Below are 20,107 nucleotides of genomic sequence, written 5' to 3' on the forward strand. Positions count from 1 at the left end.
GAAACAAATAATACATTATATATTAAAAAAAAAAAAGATAGTAGGAAGGGAAAAATGAAGGGGGGAAATCGGAGGGGGAGATGAACCATGAGAGACTATGGACTCTGAGAAACAAACTGAGGGTTCTAGAGGGGAGGGGGTAGGGGTGTGGGTTAGCCTGGTGATGGGTATTAAAGAGGGCACGTTCTGCATGGAGCACTGGGTGTTATACACAAACAATGAATCATGGAAGACTACATCAAAAACTAATGATGTAATGTGTGGTGATTAACATAACATAATAATAAAAAAAAATGTACGCAGAAAAGGATAACGGAAAGGAAAAGCTGGGAGATTTTCTCTGTAAACAACATAAGGGAACAATATTTTGTTACTAGAATTTTATGATCTAAGCTATTTCTATTTATTTTCTATGCTTCTGTTGTTGTACATATTACATTTATTTTCTGCTTACATATGTGCCTCTCTAGCTAGATGGTTTGCTTCCAGAGAGAAAGAGCATGTCTTACCCACCTTGGTACATTGCCTGGCCATGATAAAGCCTTGGTATATGTTTGTTGAATTAAACTGAACTTCAAAGTTCCATCTGGGTATTTTGATTTCTATAAACTCAGCATATTAGCTATTTAGAATTCTGGCTCCTCTTGGGTTTAGTGTCTGCCAAATTTTGTTCATGGCCAGTGGACTTTGTTATCCAAAAGAATGATTCAACACAATGGAATGCTATGCAATCAAGTACTGTTCATTCATGATAATCTCATCATTATTTGTTAAAACAGCCAATTCCCTGGACTGAAAAGATAATTTATAATTTGTCTTTTTTTAAATAGAAGACTTACCTTCCTCTGAGTTGTTGATCTGTGAGCATAAATTTTCCCCCAATGAAGTTAAAATCTTATACCTCTTATTAATTCAATTTTTAATGATTGCTCTGAAATATCACATTTTATACATCTCATCCAGTAACAAAAATTACAAATGGTTCAGAGTGAAAATGGCTATAAACTTGTGACAAAAATATGTTCATATCATTAAAGACAGGTATATTTTCATATGCCTCAGAGTTACCATTCTTTTAGGGAATAAATCTGAGATGTTACTACAAAAACAAATTCAGATCAACCTCAAACAGAAATACAGCAGCTTGAATTTACACTGTTTATATTTTTTAGGAAAGAAAAAAGAAATATTTCCGTGAGTTCTGTTTTATTGTGGATAAGTATGTTTGTTTTGATGATGTAATAATGATTAAAGTGGTTTCAAATATGAAGGAAGTATATGAAGTGTCAAGGAATAGTATAAGCATATATTTCAGAAATGGAAGAGAAAATAGAAGTGGGCTATGAAATAATGTAGCTTTAAATCCAGGAGCGATGTTTAAATTCAATATTAAATGGAAGACACAAATCATCAAGGATGGTTTCAGGGGAAGTCAGTCTTAGCAATGGCATGAGGATAATTTGTTTTGAGCTGGTTTACCCATTGAGGTGATAGACGTTTTATTTTAAATTAAGTGAAGATTAAACCAAGACATGAAGGAGAAGAAAATGACCAAACTTTTGATTGAGCTACGAAGATGTTGATAGACTTAGTGGGAGACTTACCAGTGCAGTTAATGTTAAGATTTCTATGATTAAAATGAACAAAAAAGTTAGTTTAATATGTACAGCTAAAAAGTTTTGAGACCAGCATGTAAATTAAACTGCATTAAATTCCATTTGGTTTTCCCATCATACGCCTTGATTTCCACTTAAAAATAGATCCCTCTATGTGGGCCTATGTGAGTCATTTCATTCACTGTACAATATTTCCATAGCTCAACGACTTAAATCGTGAATTGACTTTATTCAACATAAATATATTCCCAAATAAGAAATCATAAAAGCAAATGTGTTAATGGAAAAGAAAGAAGAAAATTTATGTGTGATTACAATTCAATATCATGTCTAAGAATCATAGGTAAAATCAGATATGATATAAGTAGATACTTGGTAAAATCAATAAAACTAGGATAATTAGAATTCTTTATTTTTTATTCTTTTTTTCTTTTTTATTGTATATTGAATTTATTAATGGGAAAATTAAAAACTCAGTTCTTATAAGCATAGAAGAAACACTCTAGCTTTGCTATAGCATTTTTGAGATGAATAAATTTTGAGATGAATAAAACCTTCTCACCAATAATCAAAAGTACTTTCTCTTCTTTTGTATAATTGGACACTCATACTTCTATTAGGCTAGGAATGAATTGGGAATACTTGGATGGAAACGTAGAGATAAAAAATTGGAAAAATAGTAAAATACTATCAGTGGCCTCAGATTAGATGACAATTTAGGACCTAACCTTATAATGTAGATCAAATACATGAACTGCCTTCTATACATAAACACAAACACATACACTTTTCTGCCACTAAGAAATAAATCAATTTCAATATTCTAAATATTTAAGTTCATCCATTTTGTTGATGAAGTCATAAGAGTTTTAATGGCCATAATCTTCATTATTTAATAATTTAATCATAATCCACATTGTTCAGTCTTGATTCATTAGGAAAGACCCCATGTATACTGTCTGCCCTACGATGTTATGTTTCATTTATAGCACAGATCAGTGCAAAGATCTGATGAATGGCAGAGTATGTCATCTAAGTAATCACAAAGAACGACAGTGGTATACGTAAAATTTTAAACCCTAAGGACTTCATTGACTTTTAGGCAGAAGAAGAGAGTAGAGATTGCTACAGCATTTTATTTTTGCCAATAAATTTCTAGTAGAAACAGAGCAGCCCAAGAAAAAACACACTGAGATAATGGTTTTGTCTAAACAGTGACAAAACACATACGTGAAAACAAAAAAAAATTTGTCTTTTGTCCAGTTTTTTTCACTTTGAATAGACAAAGCAACAGATTCCTCTCAGAAATTAATATAAAGTGAGCAGTTTAAAAATGTATTACAGTGAACACATGTTTGGGGGAGGGGCACTTTTTCTAGAAATAGATCAGTACTTTATCATATGTCCTCACTGAAATCCAGGAATTAAAAATAATATTAACCGGGGTGCCTGGGTGGCTCAGTGGGTTAAGCGTCTGCCTTTGGCTCAGGTCATGATCCCAGGGTTCTGGGATTGAGCCCCGCGTCGGGCTCCCTGCTCGACCGGGAGTCTGCTTCTCCCTCTCCCTCTGCCCCCCGCCCCCTCCACTTGTGATCTCTCACTCTCTCTCTCTCTCTGTCAAATAAATAAATAAAATCTTTAAATAATAATAATAATAATAATAACCATTTATTTCAGGTGTATTCTTACCTCAACATTGTGCTAAATTTGTTGTTGTTACTCTTCATTTTGTTTTCTCTTTTTTTTATATATTTTATTACTATTCCCCTTTTACTAATGAGAACACTGAAGTTAAAGGGTTTTATAATGGGTTCAGGATAATACCTTATTAAGTAATAGAGTTTAGTTTGAAATTCAAGATTGTCAGTCCCAGAGACCATACTCTAAACTACTACTACTTTTATATGGGTGAGAACTTACAATGTTAGAGAGTTTTGTCTTGCTTCATGGGTACAGTGCCATCTGATAATTCTTTCTTCTAACTACTATTAAATATAATAAATGATAGTTATCTGATAAAGAAAAGGTTGGGTATAAGGAGACGATAAAAAAATTATTGCTATGGAGCTTCCCTCACCATAGAGAAATTTTCCAGCCATTTCAAAACTAAAGATATTCTGCTATATGTGGAAGCTAAGAGAAAAACATGCTTCAGAAATTACCCAATACCAGCATTTGACATAATCTTTCAGTTGGATCTAGTCATTATTTATCTTGATGCCTATAATTTCATATCCTAAGTGGATATAAAGTTTTAGAAGCTCTCATTTTTTCAGTGTATGCATACTTTTTATGTAGAGTAAAAGGTTCTGAAAATTTTTACAATAAAAAAATAAAATAAGGGAGCCTGGGTGGCTCAGTCATTAAGCATCTGCCTTTGGCTCAGGTCATGATGATCCCAGGGTCGTGGGATCGAGTCCCACGTCGGGCTCCCTGCTCAGCGGGACGCCTGCTTCTCCCTCTCCCACTCGCCCTGGTTGTGTTCCGTCTCTCGCTATCTCTCTCTCTGTCAAATAAATAAATAAAATAAAATAAAATAAAAAACTTTTACATGCATTAAACTTAGTTTCCTAAACTCATTTGACTATAGAATTCTGTTCTCATTCAATACGAGTCTCTCAGTGTTCAGTCCAAAATTTGCCACACCCTAGTATATTAGAATTCATATTAAATCCCTACAATCTGCCACATGCTATCCCAAATTGATAAATTGCATGAATATCTAGTGACTTGGGAGGAAAAAAAAACTTAGTAAATTAGCATAACTTTACTTCAAATTAAGAATATTGATATATTTTCAAATACTTACAAAGCTGAAAATATTCTGTAATCACCAAATTTACATAATATGAAGAGAGAATGAACTATTAATATCCTTTATCTTGTTGATTTCAATTTCCTTAAATTTCTTAACGATCCCTTGCTTTCACTGCTGTTTTATCACTGATTTTCCTCCAATTCATCAATGATACTCTTACATCTGAACTATATTTACAAAATATATTTGCACATTGATGTATGCAGGAACATGTTTGACAGGTACATTCTGTTTCTTCTTTCTTACTGAAATGAATAGCTTTACTTAAATATCTTTTGTTTGAAACTTTGTTAAAGGAGATAACTTTTGCAAGCTAAATTGAAGTGATTAAGAATCTATTCACTACCCTTTAACAAAAACTACAGTATGTTTGTTTTAAATGAGTTGAATTTCTTGGAAGTTATCTGTATTTGGAACAAAAACAGACAACTGGTGAGGACAGACAAAACAGAATTCTGTCCATTAATTAAATGGCAAAGAAACAAACTGCCTCTGTGTTGTTATCCATGCCAGCTGAGCCCACATTTCTCAATTCCTTCCAACTATTACTAGTAAGAAACTTACCAATGGAGGTTGATATCTATGTCTGAATTAAGCAAAATATTGATTACTTTGAGCACAGATGTTCTCAATCAAATATTGCCTAAGACAGAGTTTCAATGGTATGCTTATTATATCCCTTTTGTTACACCTTTAACTATAGGAATGAATACTTGTCCCATTTTAGGTCATGGTTTCTTTTTTAAAAAGGTCTCTGCTGATTATAAAATGTAACACATATATGTCCCTTTTTGAACACTTGGAAAATGCAATACACATGTATATGTGTATGTATAAACAAGAAACCAATAATAAAATATAATCTCTAAGGACAAAGATTATGACTAATTTTTCATATTTAGTACATGAATTTTTCATCTCTTCTCCCAATGATGTCCACAATCACCTGATGTCCCTCATTCTTATACTTTAACACTTTTGCTATTGCCCTCTATGTCTCTCATTAGAAGGGCTTGCAATAATGGTAATCTAAGTCCTTTGTCTATATTTACTTGTTCATTTTCTTCTTCTTACCATTCCCACTATTCAATTTAATTCAACTATGAAAATGAGTAAAGGAAACCTGTTTTATTTTTTTAATTTTTTTTTAAAGATATTATTTATTTATTTGACAGAGACAGACACTGAAAGAGAGGGAACACAAGCAGGGCAAGTGGGAGAGGGAGAAGCAGGCTTCCCGCGGAACAGGGAGCCTGATGTGGGGCTTGACCCAGGACCCTGGGATCATGACCTGAGCCGAAGGCAGATGCTTAACGACTGAGCCACCCAGGCGCCCTTTTTAATTTTTTTAAAGATTTATTTATTCATTTTAGAGAGAAATTGAGAGAGTACGGGAGGGAGGGGTAGAGGGAGAGGGAAAGAGAGAATCCCCAAGCAGACTCCCTGCTGAGCGCAGAACCCGATGCGGGGCTCCATCGCACAATCCTGAAATCATGACCTGAGCCAAAACCAAAAGTCGGACACTCAACCCCCCCAAGCCACCCAGGTGCCCCAGAAAATCTGTTTTAAAATGAAGTCAGGAAACCCTGAAGGGGGAGCTCTCATGCATGTACCACTCTGTAGACTGCATATCCAGCAGGAAGAACAAAGTAAAAATTATTTCAACAAGGAAAGACATTTTCACATAGGAATTTTATCTCCTGCTTTTAAGAAAAGCAATGAAAATCCCCCCTGCCCCAGCAACAACACACTAACTACCACTTTCCACCAACAAGAAACCACAACAACCTCAAACTCTAGTTCTTCTCCAATGAACTTTTGTTCAAAACAACCCTCCCCACCTTCTGAAACCTGATAAAAGCTGACCTTCCCTTTGTCTCTTCAGACTTACCTATGGTTCACTATAGCTTGCTTGTTCCAAGTTCCAATTCACTTGCTATTCCCTAATACATTCTTTTTTTTTTTTTTTAATTAAATGGTTCTTTTTCTGTTTAAAGTTAACACACTACACTGACTCTTACCATGTGTCAGACGCTTGTCTGGTCATTGGGAATCTACAGTAACAAGCATAACAGGGACAGTCCCCATTCCCATTCTCATTGAGAAAAACAAAAGAAAGACCTAAATGATATGTAAGTTAACAGAAAAGATTTGGGGATTAATGATCCTATGCAGAGAAGCAAGCCAAGGTCTTGTCAGAGTGTGATTGGAAGGGTACTTTAGATTAGATGATGAAGAAAGTTCTCTCTAATGAAATAGAAACTGAGAACTGAATGTCAAGAATGAGTTAATCATGTTAATAAAGATTAAGAAGGAAAATTGTCTAGGAGAAAGAAATAGCTAGTGCAAAATCCTTACTGCAAACAATGCAATAAATGTATCTAAGGGACAAAAACTCAGTATGGTTGGGACATGATGAGAAAGGGAAAAAATGGTTCAAAATAAATGGGAAGAACTAGGATAAGGTTTTGTAGGCCAGGGTCAAATGTGGCATTTATTATAAATGCAATGAAAAGCCACTGGGACATTTTAAGCAGGTTAGATACATGATTAATTTTTTTAAGGAAAGCATTCTTGACTATAAATATTCAACTTAACTACAGAAAGGAATCTTTGCAAAAATGTCCAAATTGGACTGAACCCACAAAAAAGAGGACATGTTCAATCTCTATGTTTTCATATAAATCACTTTTAGATACAATTGAATTTATGTAGTCAGTTATTATTATTACTAGTAGTAGTACTAAGCAATTGGCCTTGGGCTAGGAATCAGAACATGGATTTTGGGATATTCTACTTATTGTGTGACCTTGAGTGAATTATTTTCCTGAAAGATTTAATGCCCTAATCAGAAAAGGTAGGTGTCACACTGGCTCACCTTTGGAAATTCTACAAAAACATTCCTTTTCTCTTTCCTATCCCTCTTCAAGTCACTTCCTTATGGATCATTTTTTTAAGGAAAAAAAATATATACATATATAACAATGAGAATCAGGGCTATTCACACTTGTTACTTACAAATAACACAAAAAGTCTCCATTCTCATCTATGTTTGCATTGACTGGCACAGATTGAGTTTGGAAAAAATATCTAATCCAAGCATTAGTTATCATCAAAGACAGAGTTCCTACAGCAACAAAATTTTCAAAAGATACTTGATTATGGATGTCTAGCATAACTTACTTGCTTATTAAAAAAGGTTGATTCTATCAATTCACTAAGTCTTTACTTTTTTTTATATTGTCCTAAATTGAACAAAAAAAAGGAAAATTAATGCTGGGGTCTGTAGATGTTCAGAATAAGCATTCTGATTCTAAATACAAGGGGAAATATGAATAAAATCAATAATGAAATTATGAAAATGTATAATAAATATAACTCTTTACTACTAGCATATTTAATTTTTTCAATGTCAGAGGCGTTTATTATCAGATATTTGGCTCTACTTAGTCATACCAATTTTTAAAAGGCATATAAAATGAGAAAACCACAAATAACTAAGGGGAAAAGAGAAGATACAATAATTACACAAAGAATGCCAAGAAACTGCAATGTATTACAAAAATATACCAGCAAATCACTTTCAAAAGGCATGATTAGTTTCCAGGTATAATTTGCCCATGTGCACCACCTGGCAAAGCAATGGAAAGTAATTTCCCCAACCCTCGAACCTCCTTTCCCATAGGCTACCCTTGTGAGTTCTTTCCTCTTCAAGGTTGCTTTTGACATAAAAATGGTGTGGGGAGAAGAAAAGCAAATAGAAAAAGATGAACATAAGGATTATAGCCAAGAAACCCATGTTTTTCAAACCTTCACAACTGCAGTTCTTAATGATCATTTTGGATGCCTAGATGCAATAATGACACTGCTGTTGATGAGCAAAGAAATAAAACAGATTGGAAGACTTTGCCAAGTAAAAGAAAGAACAATGGACTGATTACTAGCTCTTCCAAATTTAGTCAACATTTTAGTGTAAATTTGTGTATAATTCTTAGATATCAGAACTTTAGAAACTTCATGTGCAAAATAAAGGGATTTAACTAAACTGTATTTCAGTTCTTTGTACATTTCAAAACTGTATGAATCTAGGATGAATCATGCACTACGTCATACAATAAACATTTTTTGGTCCCAATCTTTCTCTCTGACTTCATCTCTAACCACATACTCTCTACCCTTCAGTCACATTGACCTTGCTCTTCCTGGAACAAACAACCTTGTTCTCATACCAAAGCCGTAAGCATTAAGTACATTCTGCCTGGGATATTTTCAAGGCTCATGATGTCTATCTAATTACTCAAATCTATGCTCAGTTGTCACCCCCTCAAAGGGGTCTTCCTCAATTGCTCTACCCAATGTACCTTTACTGTTTCATCCTTTTGACCACTTGTATTTCTCCTAACATTTGTTATTATCAGTAGTTGATTATCCTCCCCATCCTTTCCTGATTATGTGAAAGCTCCAGAAAGACCGCAAAGTGTTGCCATTTTTAATTCTATGCCAATGAATATTGCACCTTATCACATATTCCAGTATTCTTCAATAAAGATAATATTTATGCTTTATATCCTGCTGTCATATTAGACTTAGCATGCTCAAAACCATACAAATTCTGGATTATCTTTTAACTTTCCCAATTTTCTCAGGTTTTTTTTTTTTATATGAGAAGGTCATGAACCATCTTCCTTCCCTCACCTCATCTCTTCAGTTTATTCTACCATTAAGTTCTGTGATAGTCACTCTCTCAAACCTATCATGCCTGCATTTCTATACCAGTCTCAAAACAACTTCCATATTTTCTGACTTTTTATCTGCTGTGAATGATAAAGAGGAAGCATGCCTAAGGCTCTAGCCTTATGTTGCTCCTTGCAACTATAAATAGTCTTTCCCCATATTCCTAACTGATTCAACACAAGCATCTTAGTTTGTAAGGTCCTTTGACATAGGGTTCACCTAAGCTTTCAGATTTCCTAACTAGCAATTGTTTCAGCTTAGGTCAATGGCATTACTGCTTTAAGAGCATATGAGGATACTTTCTACTTCCTGTGGATTGTCTTATGATTCCCTTATGTTTTGTGTAATGCTTCCACATTAACTGCTTTACTCTCAATTATCCAAACTCTACATATCTTCTAAGGCTTAGCTCAAGACTTCCTATCATATACTTAACATAATCCACTAAATTCTCAGTGATCTCTTCTTCTCTAAACTCCAGTCACACATAAACTAAATAATATATACTAAATACAAATATTGTAACTTCCTGTGTAACCAACTGTTTTACATTGGTATGATTTCCCCAGTCAGTTGAGGTGGTCTTAGTGGAAGGCACTTCATTCTATGTCTCTTGTGTAGCACAGATTAGACATCCAGTAAGTGGTTGTATAAACAAGAGATTCAGACCATTATGTTTAAAACTCATTTGCCTGAAGCAAACAGAGGTAAAATAAACTGTTTAGGATCATAATCTATATATCAGCAGAGTCACAATTTAAACCTAGAACTCTTAACTCATAGTCAGAGATCTTGTCATCTCAAATTTTCTAATGTATTTAGATAAACTCATAAATAATTTGGAGTAACATTTGTTTAATAAGAATAACCCTACAGGTCTAAGGAAATGCTTAATAATATGATATAACACATGCATTCTCACAGAGCAAAATATTGGCATTACTTAATATTTAAACTAAGTATTTTGGATTAAAAGAAAGTCACAGCTCTCAAATATTAGTACACAAGTAGTCAGTCACCTATTACCTGGAATTTTCTCCCCAATACAACTATCATGCAACAAAGACTCTGGTCTGGAAGATATGTATTGTTTAACAGACTCTGAAGGTGATTCTGATAATCATGGTCTTCAAATCATATCTTCAATTGAAGTAAAGGCCTGAAGCTAAATCACTTATGCAATGGAGTAAAAACTGTGGTTGAGGGAGATATGGAGGTCCCTGGGCATGTCATTTGGGTATAGCTTTTTGGAGAAGTTGATGTGGGTCAGTGCCATAGTCTTAAGTTCTCCCTAAAACCAGCAATTGCTTTAAGAAATCTTTCTCTTGTTGATAACATGGATGAAAAGAAAGATGAATGCTTCTCCTTTTCAGCATTTAAAAAAAAATCAATTATTTAATAATAATGTAGAGAATTATTTTTTAATTTCAAGTACACAAATATCTATAACATACTGATTTTGCTGAATTAAAAATTACAAAGGGACTCCTTATTGTCATCTAATATCTTCATGTACAGAAAAGAATGTAAAGAAATCTTTTCGTTGGCAACACAGTAAATGGCAAAAAAGCACTGTCTGAAAACATTGCTGAATGATCTCCTGAGATACTCCTTTTATCTGATGTAACCTACCAAGTCTAAACACCTCTAAGAAATAAACTCTCATTGGCTCAATGGCCCACCAAAGACATCCACAACCAAATACCCATAACCTATAAATGTGTCATTGTACATGGTGACAGACTTTGCAGATGTTATTAATGTTAAGGACCTTGAGTTGAGATCACCCTGGATGATCAGTCTAATCATTCTAACCCTTAAAAGTAGAATAGATGGGAAGAAAGATGGGTCAGAGAAATGTAAATCGAGAAGCACTTGATATCTAGTTTTAAAGATGGAGGAAGGGGAACAGGAATGTGTGACCTCTAGAAGCAGCTCATGGCTGTCAGTTTATAGGAAAAAGAAATAGGGATGGTTAATTTTATATGTCAAAATGATCAAGCTAAAGAATGCTGAGATCACTGGTAAAACTTTCTTCCTGGGTGGTGTCTGTTAGACTTTCTAGAAGAGATTAGCATTTGAATCAGTAGACTGAGTAAAGAAGATAGCCCTCACCAATGTGGGTAGGTATCATCCAATCCCTGAGGGCCTGAATCGAACAAAAAGGCAGAGGAAGGGCAGATTTGCTCCCTCTGCTGGAGCTGAGACATCCATTTTCTGCCTCCAGACATGAGACATCAGACATGAGAGCTCCTTGTTCTTGGGCCCTCTGATTCACAGTACGACTTACACCATTGGATCCCCTGGTTCTCAAGATTTGAGGTTTGGACTGGAACTACACTACTAGCTTCCTTGGGCTTCCACTTTGCAAGCAAAAGGCCATGAGACTTTTCAGCCTCCATAATCACATGAACCAATCCCTTCTAATAAATCCCTTTTTATATATCAATATATCTGTTTGTCTGGAGACAGTTGACTAATACAGAGACTTTGGTCCTATAACCTCCAAGAACTGAACTGGCAAAAATTCAAATGAGCAGGAAATAGATTCTTCCCCAGAGCCTCCAAAAAGGAATGCAGCCTACTGACAACTTGATTTTGGTTGGGTGAGACCTGTACCAGACATGTGACTTACAAAATTACAAGATAATAAGTTTGTGTTGTGTAAGTCTCCAAGTGTATGGTAATTTGTTACATCAGTAATAGAAAATTAGTATACTGACCTAATAAGGATGCAAGTAAAAGAGAGTATGTGATTTTAACAAGAAGGAAAGAGAGCTGCCATTCCTGAATGCACAATTACAGAAATGGCTTCAAGCATCATCTCCTACTCAATTGCCAAGTTAAGAGTGTAGATCAACATATGGAAGCCCAGCATTTACCACTGGGGACATGAGATTGATAACTATGATTCAACACCTTAAATTGAAAAAGTAATTAAATCCCAGACCAAGTGAGGCTTTAAATAAATATGCACTTGACAATTCTAGGCAGACATAGATAGTAAGAAAAATCACAATTAAAAATAAATAAAATTGTTCTTAGAACTTAAAGAAAATTGTTCTAAGTCAGAGGCTAGGTCCATTTAGCTCACTATTCTCTTTCAGGGAAACCAAGTTTTTTGTTGTTGTTGTTCAAGCATGGATATCTTGTTATTGTTAACCTCAAAAAATCAGAAGTCATCTCCACATATTGATCAAATTAAGGGACTGTCTTCCAGAAATTCGTATGAATATTTCTGAAAATTTTTCCTTATATTCTAGGGTATAATGATTTTACTTTTTAAAATTACAGTTGTGTGAACTAGTACATTTAAAAGATTCTACTAGCTTGTTCTAGTACATTTGCTCTAAAATCTGGCAAATTTCTTTTCATTCTCTTCAGATTTTTTAATGATTTTGAACAGTTTTATAATATTTTTTATTCTTATATTTCTAAGATAAAGATTTGATTTTATTTCCTCATCTGTAAAATATGGATGTTAATATTCATATCATATATTTATTGTGAGGGTTAAATATGGTAATGTATGGGAGGCATGTAGAATATTACCTGATACTTATAAAATTGCCATAAATTTCAACTCTTATTGTTAACTGCTTATTTTTACTTAATCTTTTGTCACTTTCACTGTCTTTTCAAAAAGCCCCTTTCAAGAGGCTGTCCCCATCTATATTACATTTTACCATTGATCATTTATCCTTTTTTTTCATTATCCAATAAACTTCTACACTGCAGGCATACACTATGTATTGACTTTCTATATACATACACATATACATTTCTATATATACATACACTATGTGTATAACTTTCCTCACTTTCAAAGTGCTCAGGGTCTAGCATCTTTAAATTAGAATGGTCAGTAAAGGGCACATACTATACCATTCAGACTAATGTAGGTTAACTACAATAACCAACATTTGCCACACTCAGTGTAAAGGTTTATTTAAAATGTACAGGTTTATTTCTTGTGCCTACAAAGTTGGCTATGAATACTGGAGACCACACAAGTTGTGGGTGATAGCTGGGCTTTGCTCGTTATACAAACATGTGCCCCAGAACCCCTGCAGTAGTGGGGGAGAACAGGCATATGAATATATCTGCTCATATTTTATTCACCAGTGCAAATCTCATGGTCATACCAAAACTCAAGAAGGTGAGGAAGTAAAATCTCTCATGTGCCTAACAGGAGAACCAGAGATACTAGTTTTTATCACTGTCTCCTCTCAGTACTTCTACCTTCACAATGAGTAAATTCTTGGAACAAGGTAGCAAACTGGCAGGCAAGGGGTAGAACCTTCTGGTAGATCTGTTTTGTATGATTCCTATTTGGGGATCATAGGGCAAACACTAAATTGTCTAAGTTATTTTAGAAATTGATAGGACTTCAATTCCAATGACAGTAAATACAAATAAGTCTAATAAACTTGATTGCACAAATAGCAAATATTTCATGGATATGTTTTATAAATTACATGTTTATTACTATACACCAAGATTTACATTGTTTTTTTTTTTTTAAGATTTTATTTATTTATTTATTTATTTGAGAGAGAGAGCAAGGGGGAGAAGCAGAGGGAGAGGGACAAGCAGACTCTGCACTGAGCACAGAGCCCGACATGGGACTCGATCTCATGACCCTAAGATCATGATCTGAGCCAAAATCAAGTCAGACACTTAACTGACTGAGCCACCCAGGCACCCCAAGATTTACATTGTTTTTAAAAAGTTACATCAGGGGCACCTGGGTGGCTCAGTCGGTTAAGCGGCTGCCTTCGGCTCAGGTCATGATCCCAGGGTCCTGGGATTGAGCCCCAAGTCGGGCTCCCTGCTCGGTGGAGCGTCTGCTTCTCCCTCTCCCTCTGCGTGCCTCTCTGCCTACTTGTGCTCTCTATCTCTCTGTCAAATAAATAAATAAAATCTTTAAAAAAAAAAGTTACATCAAATCTTTAATGAAGTGCACCTTCAGTATCTTGCTATAATATAGTTTATTTTCTCAAAGTCTCAAAAAGAATCATATAATTTTTAAAGCCAAAAAAAATCTGTTTTAAAGAAATTTCTCTATATTGTATTTTTCTTTGAAGTAATTATATTTCCGTATCCATACCAATTACAGAATTTTTGCCCAAATCATAAATTTTAATGTTTTACAATTAGCTAAGGTGATAACTGTACTTAGAACTTGTATTTTCTTTCCCATTCAAAGATCATTTTGCTATCTAGATGGTTTTCCCCTTTTGGATGGGACACTTTCATATGTCTCATTGCTGAGGAAAGAGAGAATCTACAAATATTAATTTCACTATCTCAGTGGCAGAAATGAGAACAGTTATTGAGACCTAGCCTGATTTCTCCAGTTCAATAAGTGTCTAGAGATCTAGGGATAGTGCTTCAATGCAATTTTATATTCAATTTTAAATATTCCAATGTGTCTTTCAAGTATAAACGTCTTGTTAACTATTAAGATACCAAGAGTACCAGCTAAGCAGCAGCATGTTAATGAAAGTCTGTTTTCAAATTCTTGGGCTTCTATAATTTGTATAATGCTTCAGAAATTAAGTATATTCTTTATATAGAAAAAGTGGCTACACTAGTCCTAACATCCTTTCGTCCATTTCCCATACCCTGAAATTATGAAATAACACCAACTTTAAAATGGATTAATTATTCCTTGATGCTCTGTGCACTGATTTCTCCATAATAATCACTTAAAATTTTATTATCAATAGACTCAACTTGAGTATCTTCTACTATTAATTAAGAGAAAATAAAAATACTGAAATAAATTCGCCTGTGGACAAATACAGCAAGGTAAGAAAGCTGGATATTTTTGTCCATCAAAGTCAAACCATGTTTACTATACATTATTATAGTAGTATGAGCCTGATTTTTCTTAAATGTTTACATTATTTTAACAATGTGTGCTCGTCAGCACATAAACTTCTTTGAGTGCAGAAGTCATGAGCTGATTCACTTGATAGTCTTTCTATCAATTATTCCTTGGAAAAGCTATATACTTCCCAATACTTAGTGTTACTACCATAAGATGGGAATTTATCACTTCATGCATGACTTTTTGCATCTCTTTTCCACTCTGACCTATCTTATTTATCTCATTTTTGAAGTTGCTGTCACTATGTCATTAATTTGTTAAGAAATCTCCAGGATCTCTCAGTTAATAGGTAGTAGGAAAGGAATGTGGTATCACACCACAGCAAGGCTTTTAGATTCCTACAGACCTTAGTTTTAATCCCAGATTCAACAATTAGGGGAACCACTTAATCTTTGTAGTCTTCTGTAAAAGAGTGATAATGATTTTTCCCTCCTAGGGTTCCTCTCTCAAGGTGCTATCATGAAGAATAGATGTTTTACAGAGAAGCCAGTTAAGGATCTGGCACATGATAGACCCTTGTCATGTTAATTCCTTTTCTTTCTCTACTTATCATTTTATTTACTATTCAAGACAGCTTGAAGCACTGTATCTTTAACAAATACAAAATTATTGTAAGAACTTATGACTATATTTTCGCATTTCTCTTTCATCTCTCTGTGATATAATATAAATATTACAAAATTATATTTTGCCTACGTGTCCAATATAGACTGAATGTTACTGTATATACTAAATATATATATGTGTGTTATATATATATATATATATATATATATATATATATAAAACACTGTACACAGTTGTATGTTAAAAACCATATAAGGTGTTCCAAGTGGGTAATTTAATTTATTTTAAGGCCAATTTTGATTATAAGAGATTTTTGTCTTAAATGATAACTTTAGCACCTAATCTTGTGTGACTTGATTTTTACCATCCAAAATATTTCCACTTACAGTTCCGCGCACAGTCTCTCCTCTAGTCAGCTCACATGATACTTGGACTATTCTCTCTTCCATCACTTTGTGTACATGGTTCTTTCTTACCTAAATACCTTCTCTCTGTCTGCTATTCCTATTTAAACACAATGAGACTCTTGGCAATTACTTTCGTTTTCAATTATTTATCTCACCTTAGAATTCCCTCCTTTTCATCTCCACTGCAAATATAACCATGCAATTAGATATGGTTTTGCATAACATACTATTGTTTTATGTGCAAGTTTTGCTTTTCCTAACTAGATGATATACTTCCAGACATTAGAGACATATCTTTAAATTCTCTTGTACACAACAACCTAATAATTGATTAATTGAATAGATTATTAATTTATCTTATTTTTTAACTTTAATTCCAGTGTAGTTAACATACAGTGTTCTATTATTTTCAGGTGTACAATATAGTGATTCAACAATTCCATACATCACCCAGTGCTCATTATGAAGATTATTAATTTGGGTGAAATGTCTAAATGAAAATAGTTTCGATTTTCTATTTTTCTTCTCCAATAAATCCCTTATCTACCTGTATCCCTATTAGCAAATCCAACCGTATACCCACAATTTCACACCTACCTATTGTATGATAAAAAATACAAGTAAAACCTAACACCTTGTCACTAAGTGACAACAACCACCACCACAACATAAGGTTGAAGGTGAGGAAATGAAATGAGTTCTAAAGACTCCATCCTAAACTTCATTCTAAGCTTCATTCCATTTCTTCCTAGCGGCTATATGGTTTCAGGGTAATTTCTCCCCCATGTTACTTTCTTACTAACCCTCCCCAATCTTCTATAGTGTTTCTCAAGACAAGGATATATACATTTTACTTTAGCAATGTTTATTTTTAATAAACATAGGAAATCAAATAGGAGTAGATCAAAGCTCCTAAAGATGCTATAAAAGTTTCAAAAATCTGATAAAGTTCTTCACAATGATTATTTAATTCTCCTCCCACACACATTGCCCTTGCTATTAATTTGGCATTGAACACTCCATGATTTTCAAATTTCCTGTACTAGAACTTCATTTATAAAAATATAAATAAAACATTTTCCATATTCTTCCTAAGTATGACTCTATTTCTAATGTGGAGATACTTTTCTACCTCACTGAGGGACTTACTGCTTCAGTAGTTCTGAAACAACTTCAAAACCACTTGGGCTACTTAAAACATTAAAGGTCCTTGGGTTTTGTACCTAGAGATTCTTATTCAATAGGTCTGCAATGGAGCCTGGACACCTATATTTTTAACAAGATCCCCTGGTGATTTTGATACACAGAAAGACATGATATCTGGGAAACGTGGCATTTTACTGTTAGTGTAGAACGCTAGCTGTCACCTGTTTGACACTTGACAGGCCCCCATTTAAGTTGTCAGCTCAAGGGAGCTTCCTAATAGCACCTACAACTTCAGGTTTAAATTTATGTACCTAAAAATGTGCATTTAAGCCAATCCCTTTTTCTATACCAAAATGAATTCAGCCAAAAAGCATAATTCTTCTCGATAATTTAGCAAGAATTGGCTAGGAGTGCTGTGATTACACTAAGTCACTCATTTCTTCAAATGATACAAATTACTGTGAAGGGCATCAAAATTCAGTTCATTTGAGGTGATCTTTTATCCCCAATTATAATAAAAACAGAACTTCATAGACTGAATTTGTGCCTGGCTATCATAAATTTTAATCCAAGTTTCCAGTACTTCAAATGTACCTAACTTCTATAAAACATACTATTTCTCTTTATGGTTTCATTCTTTATTGTACATATTGTACATGTAAAATGTACAAAGAAAGCTAACATTTATCAGATGTCTTCTGATCAGTCCAATACATACTGCCATGGTTCTTGTTTTTTAAAATAAAGAAACAGCAATATGTACAACAACTTAACAGGCATTTATTTATGGAGTTGCTATTATCTATTCTATTTCTTCTGGAACAAAATAATATATACAGGTGTGTATATCTAATGTGTTTTTCAAGTTCATTGTCATGAACAAGCTCTAAGTTCTAAGCCACAGTGCAGAGCTGTAGTAGAAATGACTGAAAATAAAGCAAAACTCATGTTAACCAAGACACCATTATACAAACAATCTTGTTTCATGGAAAGCCATTGCAATAATGTAGCCAAAAGTGTACATCAATTTTCTAACTTGTAATTAAGATTTGTATTATTAATGCCAAGAATATTTTTGATAACTAGGCATAAATATATATATAAAAGAAAAAATCTTATTAAAGTCCATTGCCATCTAGAAAAAAAAATAATAATGTTGTGAGGAAAACACCTAATAAAATTAGTCCTGAATAAGAGTCTTCAGATATATTTTTACTTACTTATTTACAGTGCCTAAAGAAACCTGGAGTCTATTGTCTTCCTAATAGGTCTTATTTTAAACCATAGACTTGTAGTATTACAATTTTTGTTTCTGTTTTCCAGGAAAAATTTATCTTCACTATTTTTTATTATTATCCTTCTTACAACAAATGCTTTTATCTGATAAAATAGTAACAAAATATGAAAAAAATGTTATAAAATTTCCAATTGGAAAGAACAATGGCTATATCAAAATTTTGTTTCAGACCAGAGAAACACTGTATAAGCTTATGTTTTTTCCCCATTTTAAATAATTATCTTTTCTGCAAGCATATCATATATGTGAAATGCATACTGGCTTTGCGTGTTGCGCACATTAAAAAAACTGCTGCAAAACATATTTATATCCAGATTTAATCTCAAAATCATTTTCAACAAAATAGAGTAGGCAGTCATTACTTATCAACTGGGGTTTGCAACTGCTGTGAGATAAAATCTATGGCTAGATATGTACATCTTATTTTATCATTGAAAACCAGTTGCTCCATCAATAACAATGAGAATCTACAACTGGGTTAACATGTACATAAATTAATATTTATAATATTTATAATATTTATCTTTTTCATAATATTAATCATATTTTTATTATATTTATAATATTTATTTATTTATATTATTTATTATATTTATAATATAAATTTGTAATATTTATATTTATAATATTTATGGAATATTTATAATATTTATTATAACTAATATTACTTGATTGTTTGCTATTTACTAGGCACTATGCTAAAGATTCTACATGGATTATTTAACTGAATTTCAATAATACCTTTTATTGTTCCTGTATTTTTTTCTATATAGTCCACATTAACAGGAAAGCAACTGAAATTACTTTGCTTTACTTACTAGATAATCGACTTCACTGCCTGTGTGATTTGTCAGACTTTATAGGTATTAAATGTCGTATAGAACACATACTGTTCTTAGAAGTTTTAATTCCGATGTAATATCAATCTATTAATATAGCAGCTGCACATGGAAGAGTTGAAAGAAAAAGTGGAACAAGAGAAGAATTTCTTTAAAAGAAGATGATAATCATTTACAGAAGAGGAAAGACAGACCTGGGTCCATACTTCAGTGATAGACTTATAGAGGAACAGAAAGCCAAGGAGAGAAAATACAATGAAAAAGGGACAAGGTAGGCTAGGGCTATCATTTTAAGTTTACAGGCTGAATTATTTAACTTACATGGGCTAACATAGCCAAGAGTGCATTAATGGAATTTTAATGAGTTTCATCTTAGATACACTATCTAACATAGTAAAAATTATAGCTATACTAACCTTGAATTAAGAAATAAAAATTACCACCTTAATGTATACCTTATTCTTTTCCCTTAAGTTAAAATTATAAAAGTAAAACTTTTGATAAATCAGTTTCAAACTATATACACAAATATATGCAGAATAGCTTATATATTAACTAAAATTTTACTATAATCTCCATATTTTCAATGCTTAAAGCATCAAAAGTCCTTAATATTATGAAAAAAAAATATGACATATTATGACAATAGTGTTCCTGGATTTGAATGAAATATTCCTACATCGACATTTTTTTTTTTTGGTTGTGCAGGGCTGAGGGGAGCACATTTTAATATTTTCAATAGAAAGGACAGTTATAGGGGTTCTTGGGTGGCTCAGTCAGTTAAGCT

This window comes from Leptonychotes weddellii, chromosome 1 (assembly GCF_054177405.1).
Source record: "Leptonychotes weddellii isolate Sample4059 chromosome 1, ASM5417740v2, whole genome shotgun sequence".
Classification (NCBI taxonomy): domain Eukaryota; kingdom Metazoa; phylum Chordata; class Mammalia; order Carnivora; family Phocidae; genus Leptonychotes; species Leptonychotes weddellii.